This window comes from Notolepis coatsorum, assembly GCF_963971535.1.
Source record: "Notolepis coatsorum genome assembly, chromosome: 1".
Taxonomy (NCBI): Eukaryota; Metazoa; Chordata; class Actinopteri; order Aulopiformes; family Paralepididae; genus Notolepis; species Notolepis coatsorum.
In genome coordinates this window covers 217,005,307-217,014,990 of record NC_140165.1, presented here as the reverse complement: position 1 = coordinate 217,014,990, position 9,684 = coordinate 217,005,307, and positions in this window count along the sequence as shown.

Here is a 9,684-nt window from a genome sequence, read left to right as displayed (position 1 = left end):
TGTATTTTTTAATTTCTTTTGTGTTTTTTTATTTGTTGTTATGATTGTTTGGTTTGACGGAACAAGATACCGTGAGTTGTTTGGAGAAATATGGAGAATAACATGTTCAAAAATAAACGTTTCATTCATTCATTCATTCATTCATTCATTCATTCATTCATTCATTCATTCATTCAACTTCGCTACTGAACTTCGCATTGGCTGTTATGCAAACTATCTTTTTTCAAGTTTGTATTTGGATGGACTGTACTTCATAACTTTCACTCGAAAGAGCTATATGCTAACATATCGGCCGGTCGAGAGGGAAGGATCCCTCTTGGCGGAGCTATCTACGTGAATTGGGCTAACAAGCCTTAGCCTAATTAAGCTATGCTCAAGACATGCCGGCTAACCAGCTCTCCTCGCTAACACTACCTCGCCACGTGTTTACTGTGACTCTTTAGCTACGGTTGCACACTGACTTTCTTTTTTCAAGTATAATGTGGACGACCGGCGCTCTTTAACGCATTGACCTTATATTATCTGCTATAGTTCATATTAGACTAATATTGTGTTTTATTACTCCTGTTATTATCGCCGGCACTTTAAACGGCACATTGTATTGAATTCTCCTCCCAGTAGAGTGAAATGGGTTATATTTTTCTGATTTGTTACAATATACCTTACAAGTTATTATTATGGTTAAGATACATATTGTTGCTGTGGTTGCTGTGCTCGGTCAGGTTTGACCAACTGATGTTTGATCGATACCGGACAAGTATTTTGAAGGGGGGAGGGGGGTGGGAATGGGGGATTGTGTGGTTTTATGTTTTTCTTTCAATTTGAATCGTTCTGTTTTATGTTTGTTCTCACGCTCACGCTTTGATATCAATAGGACCTTAACAAATGGTTATATAACTGCTATGGTACTCTACGCCAAACGAATTATATTCAGTCATACTGCAGCCTTCTTAGACTATGGCTAGTTTGAACATATTGATCTGGAATGCAGGGGATCTCAATATACCACATAAACGCACAAGTGTACTAACGTGGCTAAAAAGGAAGGAAGTGGATCTTGCATTACTGAGTGAAACACACCTTTTATTGGCGGATAACGCGAGACTGGCAAATAAATTGTACCGTAACATAAGTTATTCTTCTTTTGACACCAGATCCCGAGGGGTAGCCATAATAGCGAAGCGAAAATTGAATATTAAACTGTTAGATGTGTGGTCCGATGCAGAAGGTCGAATTACTATTGCTAAAATAGAATGTTCAAACCGGAAAATTGCGCTGAATTCTGCTTACGCCCCTAATGTGTATGACGCTAATTTTTATGCTGTCCTCACTGCACCAATGCTGAAAATACCTGATTACTCATTAATAGTAGGAGCTGATTTTAATGCGGTTTGGGATCCATTGATTGATAGGTCCAGTAACGCTGAAACCCCTGATCAGAAGCAAGCTACCGCGCCCTACGTGCCAGGTCTAAGGACACGGGGGTAATCGATATGTGGCGATCACTCAACCCATCCGCGAGAGATTATTCCTTCTTTTCATCGAGACATAAGACTTTTTCCAGCATTGATTATATGTTTTTTCTTCCCACGACTCTTTGATAGCTTTGTTGTTGACTTATCACCTTCTAGCTATGAAGATACGTGCCAGTGAGCAATTTGCGGATATCCCTTCCATTAACACATTGGGCGCCAATAACGTCGTACAACGTGTTTCAAGGTCATGCTAATTCTGCCATTCCACTGCGTACGACGTTATTGAGATCATATTTCATTTTTTCGCCATGGTATTCATAATTCCCTCACCCAGCCTCGGCTGATACAGTGGGAGCCTGCACAACTCTGCAACGCTTAAATACTGCCGCCTGGTGGATGATCGGCGAGTTACAACCGGAAATGGATCTCTGGTGATCTCCGTGCATCTGGGAAATGCGTCCGGCACTCACATATTGTTGCGGGACTCTAGACACACATCCGTGTATATGGATCGCTGCCATAACTCAATAATCGATATGATTTGGGCGTTTCTTATTATTATACAAACCAGAAATGGATCTAGTTGATCCACGTCAAATAAGTGGGATCTTTTTCCTCCAGTCTCATCGGCGAACGGTAAGAGGACGCTGACGTAATTTTCAGCATGATTGTTTATTATTATTAATGCAAACTGCTCTGATCAATATATCACCCATACTACATAAAGCATTTACTGACGATCACGGAATTATAAACGACCCCCCCCCCCCCCGTTCATCCGCGCATGATGAGTCATAACGTTTAGGATCGTGTACAGTTGAAATTTTTAATATAGCGTGTATCGGCAACAAACGGCAGTTGATAATCTATATATGCGTTTATGCCTATAACTCACGTTCTAGGAATTACTGCAGAAAACAATAAAAACATATTTATATTCTAGACGGTATTTTCGTATGAACCTATGAATGAAAAAGTATAACGTTCCTACATCCTGAACGATAGATAATCAATGTTGAATGGGCCATAGTAATAATAATAATAATAACTTTGTTTTATATAGCGCCTTTCAGAGGACCCAAGGTTGCTTTACATGGGGGGGGGGGGGGGGGGGGGGGGAATGACAAATTAACAAATATAGTGGACATGGACAGACACAACATATACATATAAAGTGAGAAAGTTAGTGGTTAAAGGCCAAGTTCCAGGGAGTTCCAGAGGGTGGGAGCTGCCACACTGAAATAGTAATGTCAATTTAGCAATACAATTTAAAAAGTTATAGCCCTGCAAAGAAGGTGAACATCTCCATAGGCTTAGAGTGGTGGCAGAGAGTGGTATGAGACGGGCAAACTCTGTGGCAGTTAATGTGTTAAGAACCATCAGGGGGAGGCTAATCACCAACCCCAAAAAGATTAATGATACATTTAGCTCTTTCTATTCCAATCTGTACAAGTCAGAGGTGGTCTTTGATCATACCAATCTGGAGGATTTCCTTGATCGAATCAACTTACCACATATCTCGGAAGATAGTGCTAAACTGTTAGCTGCACCTATCACGCTAGCTGAACTTAGAGAGGCGATTGCGGATATGCAACGGGGCAAGGCTCCTGGATGGGCTGGCATCCCACCGGAATTCTATCTCGCATTCTGGGATGTACTCGTCCCTTATTACTCTCAATGATTTTATTGATGCCAGCAAGGATGTTGCAGTTCCTACAGCGGTCATGTCCTTGGACGCTATGAAGGCATTTGACAGATTGGAGTGGTCTTACCTGTGGGCAGTTCTTAGAAGAATGGGGCTGGGAGAGGATTTTATTCATATGATCAAAGTTCTCTACACAGGGCCTTCGGCCATGATCTTAACGGGAAAATTCTGCTCGCCACTCTTCTCTGTTTCGCGCTCTTCTATACAGGGTTGCCCTCTTAGTCCCGGTCTTTTCGCCTTATCCCTCGAAACCTCTAGCTCAATACATAAGACGATCCCAAATTATTTCTCCTGTTTCAATTCAGGGCACACTGCACCATATCAGTTTATACGCAGATGATGTACTCCTGTTTATGCAGAATCCCTCCGTCTCTCTAATTCATCTTCTCAATGCGATAGATGAGTTTGGCAGCCTATCCGGCTTTAAGATCAACTGGCCAAAATCTGCCTTTCTTCCACTTAATGCGCCTGCAAAGGCTACCATCCTGCCTGCAAACATACTTATGGTGGAGCACTTTAAATGTCTCAGAATTGAAATATTCCCCAGACGATACGGTATAACTACTCCAGCTTGGGTGACAGGATTACAAATGACTTCAACAGATGGTCCAAATAAAAAAATTCATTACAGGCCCGTGCATCAATGATTAAAATGAATATTTTATCAGCTCAATGCTCCCGTTGCCTCCTCCTGTTGGTTACTGGCAGAAGTTGCATTCTGCCTCATATAAATTAGTTTGGAATAATAAACGCCCACGCTTGAAGAGATCAACTGCCCAAAGAAGTAAACTCGATGGAGGCTTAGCATTTCCAGACTTTAAATATTACTTTCAACCTTTCTCTCTGAGACCTCTGATCACTTGGTTTGACGCTCAAGTAGCTGTATCCTGGCGACCATTGGAGGAGAAGATGGTGTCCCCACATAGACTTCAAGATATTGTGTATACTAACATTTCAATTAAGCAATGCAAATTACAATTTGGTCCTCTTATCCCACATGTGATCCAGACCTGGCGTGATACCCAGAAAGCGTGCACTAACCGCCATAAATGGCACACACATTCCCCTCTATTTAATAACAATTTACTCTTTATTGGACAACAACCTATTAGGTACCCTAGATGGGAAAAGAAAGGCATCCATACATCTTCGATAACTCTGGTCTCCGATCTTTCCAAGATCTATCCAATGTGTAACTGAGGGGTACAATTCCCTGACTGTATTGATAAGTATGGTATCATTAAACCACTACCGCTTGATGTACTTTAACTTCTGGCCATACAGTACACGATATCTAAGTATGATGAACACTTTCCCACATATGAAATCAGGTCCACACAAATATAACAGTCGAAGGTTTAATATAGCAAAAGGTATATACAACATTCACTTAATTACATTTATGATTTGAATGCACTTGTAAGGCAAATGAGTATTCGTAGGCAAATCAACACTGAATGTCCAATCTCTGGTTACGCAGGAAGCAAGTATACAACCTGGTTCTTTAGGGAACTATAGCGATGGTACTTAAGGATTATAGCGGGATACTAAAGGGGTCCTGCTGGTTGTAAGTCAGTAAGGGGGGGGGGGGGGGGTTTGGAGAGCCGTCAGCTGCATCCCATCTGGCCAACGATTCCTGGGGAGAATTCAGGTACAGAACACAGTGCCCGCAGGATCTTGATCCACAGATGAATACACTTGGGCCCTCTTGTAGACGGTAGCTGTAGGCTGTAGGTCCACAACGAAGGAGAAGCGAGGCGGCCTCGGTTTGGGTTGAGCGCCGTCTCACCTGGGCTCCTCTCGGGGGTAATTCCAACACTCACCGGCGTTGGCTGTTATCCGCTCCACAAATCAAAGCACCCAAAGCAAATAGATATTCCATGCCGTATAGGCTCAGCAGTCATCCGGGTAGGTAATACAATGTGCAGGTCCACTCGTCCTCGCCCAGAACTCCTCGGATGAAAGCACCACGCGTGGTCTGCCCAGCCTGGTTAAGACTCTAGATAACGTGAGGAAACGATGGGGGTGCTGCTCACTTTAGAACTCTAACCGAACGATGCACCATACATAATAGACTATTATTAACTTAATAGAAATACGTCCCACTCGACGGTACAGTGCCAAACTATGACAATTCAGCTATGAATTTACACGAGGTCTCAATGCCTATTCTGGGGCCAAATAGGCCATACTGCACCACACGTGGGTCGTGGGTGAGGCTTCACGTCTGTTACTAGGTTGGAGGGTAAAGGACTAATGGACTAAAAGAAAGTTCTACTTTACTTGCGCCATATTTATATGCACGGTGAACAAATAGTACCATTCGTATTTCGGTAGCCGTATTCCTACGCGGAACCGGGGCTAGTTGGGACATGTTCGTCGGCACTATTGAACTTGACTCAAGGGGCTTGTCTGCTGGCGCCAGGTTCTTGTCCAATGAGAGAATGAACTATTATGGGCTGTAGTAGACTAAAGGGATATTCAGTGTATATGTACAAAGAATATACAAGGGATATCAAACGATATACAAATACTATTAAATATATATCCATAAATAAATATATATATTCGGTTTAATCTGATCCTTCACAACAGCCGCCCCCTAATTAGTCCCACCTAATTAGCTAAGCAGAGACAGATTAACCGCACTGTCTACCACTCAAGGTCCGCTGTAAGGGTCAGTCAACTCACAAAGTCGTGGGGTCATGGTCGTCATCGATAGTGTCTGGGAGTCTTGGCAGTTCTATTAGCCTCGCCACGGGTCGTGTGTAAGTCCGCCCTTGGACGAGCACTTCAGCTGCTCGGACCTTGCCATCGGCACCGGTGATCACTTTGCTTACGCGGCCAGCCGGCCACATAGCTCTGGGTAGTGACTGGTCGATAATCATGACGACTGTTCCTTCTGTCAAATTGTCTCTCTCTTTTACCCACTTCTGGCGGGTCTGTAGAGACGGTAGATAGTGGAATAGGAAGCTATTCCAAAACTTGTCAGCCAGTACTTGACTGTACCTCCACATTCTTCGGCCGTTCGCTTCTTCAGGCCTGTACATTGTCTGGGGTAGCGCGGGGTCCAGCCGCACCATCAAGAGTGTGTTGGGGGTGACTGGGTCGACATCTGCTACATCACTTGAGACGTAACCGAGGGGCTTCGAGTTCAATACTCCCTCGATCTCCGTGAGGACTGTCATTAGGACTTCTTCCGCCACAGTCTGGGCCCCAAGCACGGCGTACAGGGCTGTCTTTATAGAACGTACTTCTCGTTCCCAGGTTCCACCGAAGTGGGGTGCGTTCGGGGGATTAAACTGGAAGTCAATCTGGGATGGAGCGAGGTGGGTCTTAAGTTCTGGGCCCATAGCTTGGAAGCTCTCTCTCAGCTCTCTTTCTCCGCCTTTGAAGTTTGTCCCGTGATCAGACAACAATGTAGACGGTTTTCCTTTCCGCGATGTGAATCTTCGGAAGGCCATAAGGAATGAGTCTGTGCTCATGGTTGGAAGGAGTTCGATATGTATCGCTCTGGTGGTCATGCATTTGAACACAATACCCCACCGCTTCTCGGTTCCTCTTCCTTTCTTTATATACAACGGGCCAAAACAGTCCATGCCTGTGGAGTGAAAGGGCTTGTCGCCGAGTCGGAGGCGACAGGGAGGTAGATCAGCCATCCGGGGTATGCTGGGCTGCGCGCGCCACTTTCGGCAGTCTAGACAGGTTCGCTGGAAGCGTCGCACTGCTTCTCTCCCTTGAAGTTTCCAATAGCGACGTTTGATCTCCGCGAAGACTCTCTCTGCTCCTGCGTGGTGCACATCCTCGTCGTATTTCTTTATGATCAGCTCTGTGACCTTGTGTCGGCTGTTCAAGACTATCGGGTACTTAACGTCATCCGGTAGGTCGGGGGCTCTCCGCAGACGACCACCCACTCTGATGAGATTATGGGCGTCACTCTCGGGTGCCAGGTGGAGCAGTCTGCTGTCTGATGGGACGGGCTTTCCTCCCTGTAGACAGTCTAGCTCATCGGGGAACGAGTCTCTCTGGGCTCGTTGTAGTAGAAGAAGTTCTGCTTCTTCGTAGTCAGCTGCTGAAATGTCAGTGGTGGGCTGAATCTCTGGGTGGTGCCACAGGAATGTCTTTAGCTGCGCACTCTGTAGGGTGAGGCAATCAACTATGTTGGGGTCTGTGGAGGCGACTGTGCTCAATCCACAGAACATAGGTTTCTTGTTTTCAGCCTCCTCTTTACTCGCCTCCCGTGGGGTGGGCGTAGGCCACTCTTCTTCCGGGAGCTTGAGGAACTCTGGTCCGTCACTGTAGATGTTGTGACGGGTGAGGTCATCTAGGGACATTCCCCGGGTGATGACGTCAGCTGGGTTGTGTTTGGTGTCCACATACCGCCAGCTTGCTGCTTCTGTTAACTCTTGAATCTCTGTGACTCTGACTCCCACGAAGACCTTGTATCTGCATGAATCAGACTTGATCCATGTGAGTACTGTCGTAGAGTCTGACCACAAGATTGTTCTTTGCACCGGGATGGTGAGTTCACGTTGGATTAACGTGGCTAGATGCGCTCCTGCTAGGGCTGCGCAGAGCTCTAGACGCGGGATAGATTGTTGCTTTCGTGGGGCTATTCTTGAGCGAGCCAGGATGAAAGCGGTGTGTATCTCTCCTCCCTTCTCTTGGGCACGCAAGTAGGCCACAGATCCATAGGCTACTTCGGAGGCGTCGCTGAAGACGTGTAGATCCATCTTGCATGTCTCTGGCCTCACTGTGGGTGGGAAGTAGCTGCAGTGTATGTTGACGCCTGGGAGTGAGCGGAGTTCCGTCTCCCACTCTCTCCATGTGGAGGCAAGGTGTGCGGGTATTGGGTCGTCCCAGCCCTGGTCCTTGTCCCATAGTGCTCGTACAATCATCTTTGCCCTGGTGGTGTAAGGTAGAATACATCCCAACGGGTCATATTGTCTGGCGAGTGTTCTGTACACACTCCGTCTGGTGGTCGGTATCGCCGTCGACCTTCCCTGCTCCGTGGTCAGGGGTTTGTGTCTATAGTGGAGCGAGTCTGTTTTGAAGCGCCAGACTAGTCCTAGTGTCATTTCTTGGGCTTCTCCTGGGATGGTCGCCATCCAGGTCTCGCTACTGGCTGCCTTGTCCGCGGGGGAGAGGCTGCGCAATACTTGCGGGTCGCTGCTGGCCCACTGCCTGAGATCAAAGCCGCCTTTGATCAGGGAGGCGCGTAGCTTGAGTAGGAGAGCCTCGGCTTCTTCTTGGGTCGAAACGCTTTGTAAACAGTTGTCCACGTAGAAACTGTTCTTCACACTGTGTCGGACCTCTTCATCTGCTGCTGGGTCCTCTGCGACGTGTTTCTGCAGTGCAAATGTAGCACAGCACGGGCTGCATGTGGTTCCGAAGGGGAGGACTTCCCATTGGTAGATGGCTGGGTGCTCATCTCCGATCCTCTCTCTCCATAGGAACCGCAGTAGGGGCTTATCCTCCTCCACTAGTCTCACCTGCAGGAACATCCCTTTGATATCCCCGCTGATAGCCACCTTGTCCTGGCGGAAGCGTAGTAGCACGCCTAGTAGAGAGGGGCCGAGTGTGGGGCCGGGCAAGAGCTCTTTATTCAGATTCTGGGATCCGATCTGGTAGCTGCAGTTAAACACAATGCGATCCTTGCCGTTGTGGTGGACCTTGTGGTGCGGCACGTACCATGATTCGGTCGTCTGATCGGCCTCTTTAATGTCAATCTTCATTACGTGTCTCGCTGTGATTAGCTTCTCAATCTCAGCGCGGTACACACTCTCTTGAGCGGGGTCTTTGGCTAGGCGCCGCTCTGTGTTCAATAGATACCGCTCCGTAGCTTCTTTCGTGGCGTGAAAGGTGGGCATTCCCTCTCGCCTCAGGAGTGGTGTTGCGTATCTCATCACTCCGCTGACTGTGACTCTCTTTGTCCCTTGCTCGAGGAGGTTTATGGCGTAAATGTCTTCTTTAGAACGAATGTCTTTCTTTTCGTTCTTAAAGGGCATTGTCTCTAGTGTCCATAGCCTCTCGACATGCTGCAGGAGAGTGGTGTCTTCTTCTGTCACTCTGGAGTGGAGGCAGCTAGTGGCTGCTGTTCGGTTGAGAGATTTAGCGAGGGGGCCTTGTAATGTCCATCCTAGGCGGGTCTCGACTGCTGCAGGACAGCCTCTGGGTCCTGTATGGACCCGGTCTATCGGGACTATGAGGTCTGCATGGTCGGAGCCTATCAGCAGGGTCGGGGTGGCGCCGTCTATGAGCGGGATAGGTAGTTGACGCAGGTGCACATATTTATCCATCAGTTTTGCGATGGGGTAGGTGTACTGTGATAGTCCTATTTCTTGGCTGGTGAAAGCATTTGTAATCCTATACCGTCTCTCTGGCTGCCCGCTTGCTGCGATAGTGAAGGAGACATTCTCGCCTTTTATCGTCTTTAAATCTCTTCTTATTGTCCGAATCGTCATCTGGTTCTCGCTCCCCCGCAGTCCCAGCTGGGCCGCAGCG